Genomic DNA, 8,605 nt, shown 5'->3' with positions numbered 1-8,605 from the left:
GTCCAACTCCAAGGAGGCAACACACAGTATTGTTTCCTGAGATTGGATGTGGAGACATTCTCCTGGGGCCCTGAGTGCTGTATTCAGAAAGCAAGAATCATTGATGTTTGCAGTGCATCCAAGCCTCCGCTGAATATCTGAATCGTGATTATTGAGAGCATCCCGTATGAGCCCCAGTACAGCTTGCTTCTGGGCGGCAAGAAGGAGGCCTAGTTGACTCCTGAGGAGAAAGACTTTAAATAACAAGTCAGAGAAAATGCAAAAGAAATACAATGAAAGAAAAAAGAACACCCAAATCAGCTGCCTTCTAGAGGAGCTGTTCCAGCTGGGCAAGCTTCTTGCCTATATTGCTCAAGACTGGGCCAGTGTAGCATTGCCTAGGGCTATGTGCTAGAGGGTAAAGAGTGGGCGATCATCTGAGAAAGATTAACGCCCAGAGAAGCAAATCAGTCATCGTCCACAGCTCATATAATAGAGGTGCTTTTTGTTCTGGGTTTTGTTTGTTTATAAGGGGTCACCCTCTTTTTGGACACCTGGATGATTTGGGGGGCTTGAAGAATGTACTTTATTCTACTTGAGGCTGTTCGGTTTCCTGATAAGAATTTGTTGCTTATTTGGATAGAATGAGGGTGTAACAAAATTTCACACTATAGCCCGGGCTGGCCTCAGCCTCCCACATGCTGTGATTACAGACAGGTACCACCATATACAGCATATTGTATGTGTCTATAACATTATTTATTATGTAAACTTGTTTTAAAAAAAATTGAAACTTGTGTTTGGATCATACTCACCCCAGCTCTCACTGTTTTTAATTTTTAAAACTGATTTGTGTGTGCACATGTATGTCACAGTGTGGGTGTGGCCAAAAGACATTATGGAGTCGGTTATACCCTGTGGGGATTGAATGATACCTCAGTGTGTCAGACTCCTACTATGGGAAGTGCCTTTATCCACTGAACCATCCTGTTAGCCTAGTTTATTACCTATTTTTATGAACAAATAACATACTACGAGTTTAAAACAAAAAAAAAAAACCAAACCAAAACAAAAAAGAATGTACTTTATTTCTTTACTATCCACTACATTTAGCCAAGAAGAGTGGCTTTCATTTATACATACGTGCAAGCTAGATGGGTGTCTGCAAAGAAGAACGCGCTTGTTTCAGTTCATAGACGCTTGGCTCTGTTCTGTGACTTAATGCCTCTGGTGGGCAGAGGTGACCTTCCCATCCACCCTCCTCTCTGACCTCTAGATCTAAACAGCTAAACTTTGCTTTCCAATGCTGGTCACCATCCAAAGTGCCCTCTCCACTGGCCTCCTTGGTGATCTCAGTATCTAAACAACAAGGGAAAGTTCCAAGCGGTGGTCCAGCGCATGGATTCTCATAATTCCTCCACAGTGATTTGCCTTCGTCAATGCTTTCTTTTTATTCTATATATAGAGAAAGTTTTCCTATAACATATGAGGTTCAGTGGCTGGGGCCTTATAAATTAGAGTCACAAAAAAAAATAGAATGGCATGAGGAACACAAACTAAAAAAGAATGCTCTCTCTCTCTCTCTCTCTCTCTGTGTATTTGTGTGTGTGTATGTGTGTTTGTGTGCATGTGTAGAAATAATAAATTAGAGACATGTGACCCCATGGAATGGTTACAGTTGTATACACATAGCATTTTAATAGAAGACAATAAAGCAACAGAAATGGAAAGGGACTTTAGAGTTTCTGTGTGTGTGTGTGCATGGGTGGTGGTGGTGGTGGTGGTGGTGGTGGTGGTGGTGGTGGTGGTGGTGGTGAATTCTGGGAAGTCCAATAAAGGAGAAAGCTAGGTGGCTTAGGCTTGTCAGTAAAGCCACACTGGCTTCTCCTGGGTCCCTCTGGGCAGAGGAGGTGGGCAATAGTTTCTGGGGTGCTGCAGTTTTCCCTTCTGGTAGAGAGGAGAGGAGAGAGCTTTGTAAGTGCAGAGCCCCTCCCCTTCTGCTTCTCTCCCTTTGCTTCAACTTCCCATAGTCCTTGTGGGGTGCTGGTGGCATGCTTTGCCTGGCAGACGGATGCTTCTACCTCTGCCATCGCCTTCTTTCTCTTCATTTCTGTTCTGTTGCTTATGTGCCTCTTTAAAGTTTCCCTTTTTGCTAGGCATGGTGGTACACACCAACCAATCCCAGCACTCTGGAGACTGACACAGGAGGATCACTGAATCCAAAGCCAGCCTGAGATACACAAAGCAAAACCCTGCCTCAAAACAAACAACAAACAAAAAAGGAATAAAAAACACAATAGCAACAAAATATCCCTTTTGTTCTACAATTCTATGTTAGTTGTTACTGTGGCTGGGGATTTCTCAGTGAATTCATTAGGTAATTCCTTCTGTGGATTGTTTTTGATGATTTTTTCTTTATCTACCTAAATTACTATGTAAAATCTAAAACACAAGCAAGATTTTTTTTTTTGAATTGACTTTGTTCTTGTTAAAAAGAAGAAAAATGAACAACAACAAAAAAACCTTTTGAAAGCCCAAGTTGTTAAATATGAATTAACATTTTAAAAGAATGCCTCATATATGTCTCTTTACAAGAGGTCAGCATGCCCACCTCCCCACCAGCTGACCTCTGGCCATCTGTGCTGGCTAGTTTTAAGTCAACAGGAGATAACTGGGAGTCACTTTGGAAGAGGGAGCCTCAGTTGAGAAATGGTCCTCCTCACTAGATTGGCCTGTGAGCAAGCCTGTGGTGCATTTTCATGATTGAGGGCCCAATACACTGTGGGCAGGGCCACTTGGGAGCTGGTGGTCCTGGGAAGTGAGGCTCAGCAAGCCATTAGGAGCAAGCCAGGGAGCTGCATCCCTCCATCGCCTCTGCTTCAGTTTCTGCCTCCAGTTTCCTTCCCTGCTCGAGTTCCCGCCCTGACTTCCCTCAGTGATGGGCTATTACCAGGATGTATAATTAAACTAAATCTCTTCCTCACTAAGTTGCTTCTGGTCATGATGTTTTATCACAACAGAAGAAAACAAACTAAAACACCATTCCCTTGGCTGAGGACAAGAATGTAGAGGGGAGCTCCCGACATGTCCTGTCCTGGTCCTGTGCTAAACACCAGAGCCAGTGCCAGGAGCCACACCATGTAATACATGCTACCCACAAGTCACCTGATCTCATGCTCCGGTTGCTTGGCAGACGAGGGAAGTGGATGGGGCGGGCGTGTGTCTGCAGTACTTTCTTTTCTATTACGTGGTTTATTTCGTCCACTGATTCATTGCTAGGGCTCCTGTTTTTTTACTGCCTATGTTTTCACTCACAGATGCATAAACCACTGTCCTCCACGGATCTCTGAGCCAGTAATCTTTCTTCTAGCTGCCTTCTTGATTTCTGAAAGCAATAGTCTATGAAACAAACAAACAAACAAGCAAGCAAACAAAAAGCCTACACTTAAACTAAGACTCTTATTGGTTTGGTTTAGTGAATTACAGCAAAAAAATAAAAATCAAAATAAAAATAAGTGACCCTTTAGTGGGCTTTGGATAGTTTTAAAACACTCTTTTGTGAGAAAGGAAGAACTCTCATTTTGTATTTGTACAAATTTCATGTTATATAATATTCACAAAGGACTTGCTACTCGGATGCAGAGACTGCATGTTCTTACAGCCCTGCAAGTTATAACACCCTGATTATAAATTCAAATGTCTCCTTACAGAACAGAGAGAGAAACAACCAAAACAATGACCCCAGCACACAATGGTTACTTTATAATGGACAATCTTTGAAAATATTTTCATCGTGACAGCAGGGTTTTTGAAGAAAGGAATAAAAGACAGAAAGAAATATAAAGAGAAATAGAAACTATTCAGTAACAAAGAGACAGGAAATCATGCCGGCCCAGACTGCAGTGCTCAAACTGCGGTTAAACTGATGGCCTGCCTGGGATTTCAGGCTGAGCACTCTCTCCCCAGGGGGATATTATAAACAAGAATTTACTATCAAAATATTTTTATTTGTCTGAAAACTAATTTACCAAGCATGGAGATCAGAGGTGTGGAGCAGATGGAAGAAACAACCTGCTCGCCTGCCTTGAAGGAATCAGCGGCAGAGAGCCACAGCAAGTGGATTGGAAATGTCACCTGAGCCCCGAAGCTTCGTAAATATCAGGAAAGAAGACAGCAGCAATCTCGCAGCCCGCAGCCCACAAAGCCACTCTCTTGCTGCGGGTATTAATCATTAATGATGATTTCTCCAGGAAGGGGCGAGAAAGGCCCATTTCTGCAGAGCCCCCCGATCCCGGGGCTGTGTCGGGCTCGCCACAACAGCACGGTTTGCAATTATTTTTTGTACCGTTCCTTTTATCTCTGCAAGAATCTCCAGCCTCCAGGTAATGAAGAGCTTCCTCTACCACTCTGTAGCACTGAAATATTGATCTGATTATTGGAACAAAGGATTACCGCAACAATAGGAACTGTATCCTGGTGTGAACTTGGACTTCAAAGGGGGAAAAAAAAAAAAAGGAAGCGTAATGAGGAAAGTAATGCCAGGACATTTCGCAATAGATTTTGCAAATTATTGAGGATGCTACGGTGCCTTGCAGGCTGTTTGCTGAATGTAAACCCACACTGTGCTAAGCATGGGGCATGAGGGCAAAAAGAACGAGGAACAGTTGGCCTTCTAAGTAATGTTAATCACATTTATTTTTATTTTTTTAAATACTGTCAGCATCTGTGGAGGGGGTATGCTTGTGTCACAGACCATATGTAGAAGTCAGGACAAGAGTTAAAAATTTTCTTTCTTTCACGCATTTTAGTGCTTCTAAATCTATTCTGCCTCGCTGACTCTAAGAGAAGCTCGGAAGGAGACTGCTTTGGTCAGGTAATTTCCTTAGGATCCATGCCTCTCTATCTAGAGTTTACTCCCCTGATTTAGGGTTTACGCTGCTGTGATAAAACACAATGAGCATGTGCAATTTAGGAAGAAAATGGTATATTCCATCTTGTAGATTGCAGAACATCATCTAAAAACGTCAGGTCAGGAACCTAGAGGCGAGAACAAGAGCAGGGAGCAGAGAGGTGTGCTGGTTACCATTGGCTTTCTACCACTGACTTGCTAAGCCTGCTTTCTCACCTGCCAGAACCACTCACCCAGGGGTGGTACCCCCCACAATGGTTTGGGCTCTCCTATAGCAATCACTAATTAAGAAAAACTCCACAGACTTGGCTAAAGACAGCCATACAGGACTATTGTCTCAATGAACATGTCCTCTTCTCAGATATATCTGGGTTTGCACCAAACTGAGAAAACCCAACATACACCAACAAATACCAGCATATACCCAGTATATACACAGACATGTCAAGGTACAAATGGCTTCCCATTTTTACCTGCCTGGCTTCAAGGAATCCAGCGTTCTGTCCGAATAGGAACTCAATGCTTTTTGCAGTCAATTACAGGTGGTGACAAGAGTGCCTAAATGGGCTTCTGTCTTTACTAACTGAAACCAGAAGATCACACTTGAAAGTACCCTGGTCCAACAGAGTCCTGAGTGCTGAGCAGGCTTTTTGCTTCAGTTGCTAGAGCTATTGGCTGGGTGCCTTGGGGCTGAGGGCAGACTGGACAATCCAGGGAGGCAAGGAGTCCTGCTGTCTCGTTTATCTCCCACTGCTGAGGTTGTAGAGGAGTGGGGCTCACTCCCTCACTCTCCCATTTCATCTGTTTTAAAGAGCCCCACTACTGCTGCATATATATGTCTCTGCTTTAAGGTCCTCCTGAAGCTGTCTGTGAGTTTCAACAGCACCGCTTACTCTAGAGCAGTGACTCTTTATCTCAGAAGTCTTCCATGCACTTCTTCCATGCATGATTCTGTGACTCTCCACAGACACACGTGGGAAAGGAGCCCTGCCTGAGAGTACTGGGGGAAGACAGTTCCCTTGAAAGATCACTGCTTCTGTGTGGCTGCCTCTACAGGAAGGTGAAAGTGTGCCGGTTAGTTTCTCATCAACCTGACACAAGTTAGAGTCATCTATGAAGAGGGAGCCTCAATTGAGGAGTTACTTGCATCAAATTGGCCTGTGGGCACGCCTCTGGTGCATTTCCCAATTACTTCTTTAATGATTGAAGTGTGTGTGTGTGTGTGTGTGTGTGTGTGTGTGTGTGTGTGTGTGTGTGTGTGTGTGTGTGTGTGTTGTGTTGGAGTAGTACATACTGGGTAGAACCATCCTTGGACAGGTGGGCCTACGTGTATATAAAAAACAGGTTGGGTAAGTTGGTAAGCAGCAATCTTCCATGGCCTCTGCTTCACTTCAGCTCCTGCCTCTAGGTTTCCACCTTTCAGACCTTTTTTCAGTGGTCTGGGATCTGTGAGATGAAATAACCCCTTCCTTTCCCAAGTTACTCTTGGTAGTGATGCTGATCACAGCATCAGAGAACGAAGTAGTACAATAGCAATTGTGGGTGATGCTGCAAAGAACATGGGGATGGACAAACCTGACAGCCTGATTATGAGTCATAATGTAATATGATGTGTAATGTAGCATAATATCTCTGCCTTCTGATGGTCTTAGGGGATCCCTGTGAAAGAAAAGGTCAGATGACCCACCAAGGGGGTCACGACCCACAGGTTGAGAACTACTGCTCTAGCTGGTTCCTATGACATTGGTCCTAATTTACTTTCCCTATCAGGGCTGTTCAAAGGTTCATTTTCTCTCAGCCTTGCCAGCATCTATGATCACGAATCATTTTGACAATAACTATTCCAACAGATGTGACCTGACACAAACAACTTGAGTGGTTCGTGATGGCAAGCTTCCTCCTGTCCCCCTCCACGCGTTTGCTGGCCATTTCTGTATCTGAATTTTATGAGTATTTATTCAAGTTCTTTTTCCATTTAAATAACTTTTCTTGCTATTGAGTTGAGTTCTTCATACATTTTGGTTATTAATTCTTTGCTGGCTATAAATGGCTCACATGTACTTTCTACTGACATTTATCTATCCAGACTTGATTGTTTCATTTGGTATGCAGAAGCTTTTTAAAATATGGTTCAGTTAGACGGAGCAGGACTGATGCATATGCGTCACAGACATTGTAGCAGCATGTGTAAGACCTACACGGGGTCAAGTCAGACAGGGTCCCAGTGCTGAGAGGAGGAACTGGGCAAGAGATCCCATCTCTAAGCAAGATGTTATTTGAAATGATAGCTGCTGGGAAAGCAGAAATCAGTTTATTCCAATAGAGCCTCACTGGCTATATCAACCACACTCCAAGGTAGACCACATGCCTAGGAATAGGTGGCCAACACAAGATATTTTTTGTTGACTTAGGATCTTCTTGTCTTATTGGTCTGTTTTGATTTCAGTTTTTTTATTTTTATTGTTTTTATTTTATTTTTTAAGAGAAGGAGAAAGAGACGCCGTGAAGCTGTGTGCGCAGGGATGTAGGGAGCATCTGGGTGAAGTTGGGAGAGGGGAAGCACATGATTAAAATATGTTGCATAAAAGTAGTTTTATAATTTCATACATGCATATGCGTGCTTTGATCAAGCCCCTCCCGCATTCCCTCCATCCCAATCTCTACTCTGTGCCTTCCACCTCTATTTCTCCCTGATCTCATGTGCTTGGTTTTCTGTTTGTTTGTTTGTTTGTTTGTTTGTTTGTTTTCTGTTTTTGATTTTTCATTCAGTGAGACTTGGTGATGCTAGTGTGTCACTTTGTACAGGGCCCTCTATTTGAGCATGGACTCATCAGTTCTGAAACAGAACTCCCCCTCCTTCTTTCAGCAGCCCCAATTGCCGAAAGATCCATAACATGGGCTGGAACTTCTTGCCCATCTTCCCCTTCATACTGGGATTTTTTTTGTTTGCATTGATCTCACACAGTTCTTGTCCATGCTCTCACAACCACTGTGAGACTGCCTGCTTTTGTCCTGAAAACTATTTCCTTGTAACCATCCACTGCTTCTAGCCCTTTTAATCCTCCTGCCCACACTTCTTTTTTCTTTTCAATTTTTTTATTAGATATTTTCTTCATTTACATTTCAAATGCTATCCTGAAAGTCCCCTATACCCTCCCCCTGCCCTGCTTCCCTACCTACCCACTCCCACTTCTTGGTCCTGGCGTTCCTCTGTACTGGGGCATATAAAGTTTGCAAGACCAAGGGGAGACTCTCTTCCCAATGATGGCCGACTAGGCCATCCTCTACTACATATGCAGCTAGAGACATGAGCTCTGGGGTTACTGGTTAGTTCATATTGTTGTTCCTCCTATAGGGTTGTAGACCCCTTCAGCTCCTTGGGTACTTTCTCTAGCTCCTCCATTGGGGGCCCTGTGATCCATCCAATAGCTGACTGTGAGCATCCACTTCTGTATTTGCCAGGCACTGGCCTAGCCTCACATGAGACAGCTATATCAGGGTCCTTTCAGCAAAATCTTGCTGGCATATGCACTAGTGTCTGCGTTTGGTGGCTGATCTGCCCACACTTCTATGATGATTTCTGAACCTTAGCAAAAGGGAGCGTGATATAGATGTGCTATGGATCTCCCATCTAGAGCTGGCCACTCTGCAGTCTCTTCCTGCCAGTTGTGGGTCTCTGTTAATTGCATATAATATTAGAAGAAGCTTCTCTAATAG

The 8,605-nt window shown here is 43.6% G+C and overlaps 1 long non-coding RNA gene across 1 annotated transcript in view; it reads left to right on the top strand.

The window, feature by feature from the left end:
• The window catches only part of Gm13491, a 7,008-nt gene extending 6,219 nt beyond the window's left edge, over window positions 1–789 (top strand). The window contains exon 2 of the long non-coding RNA XR_004691334.1: window positions 1–789. This exon is cut by the window's left edge and continues 194 nt beyond it. This is a non-coding gene — a long non-coding RNA (predicted gene 13491).
• The last annotated feature ends 7,816 nt before the right edge of the window (window positions 790–8,605 follow it).

This window comes from Mus musculus, chromosome 2 (assembly GCF_000001635.26).
Source record: "Mus musculus strain C57BL/6J chromosome 2, GRCm38.p6 C57BL/6J".
Taxonomy (NCBI): Eukaryota; Metazoa; Chordata; class Mammalia; order Rodentia; family Muridae; genus Mus; species Mus musculus.
This window is presented reverse-complemented; position numbering and strand designations above follow the sequence as displayed.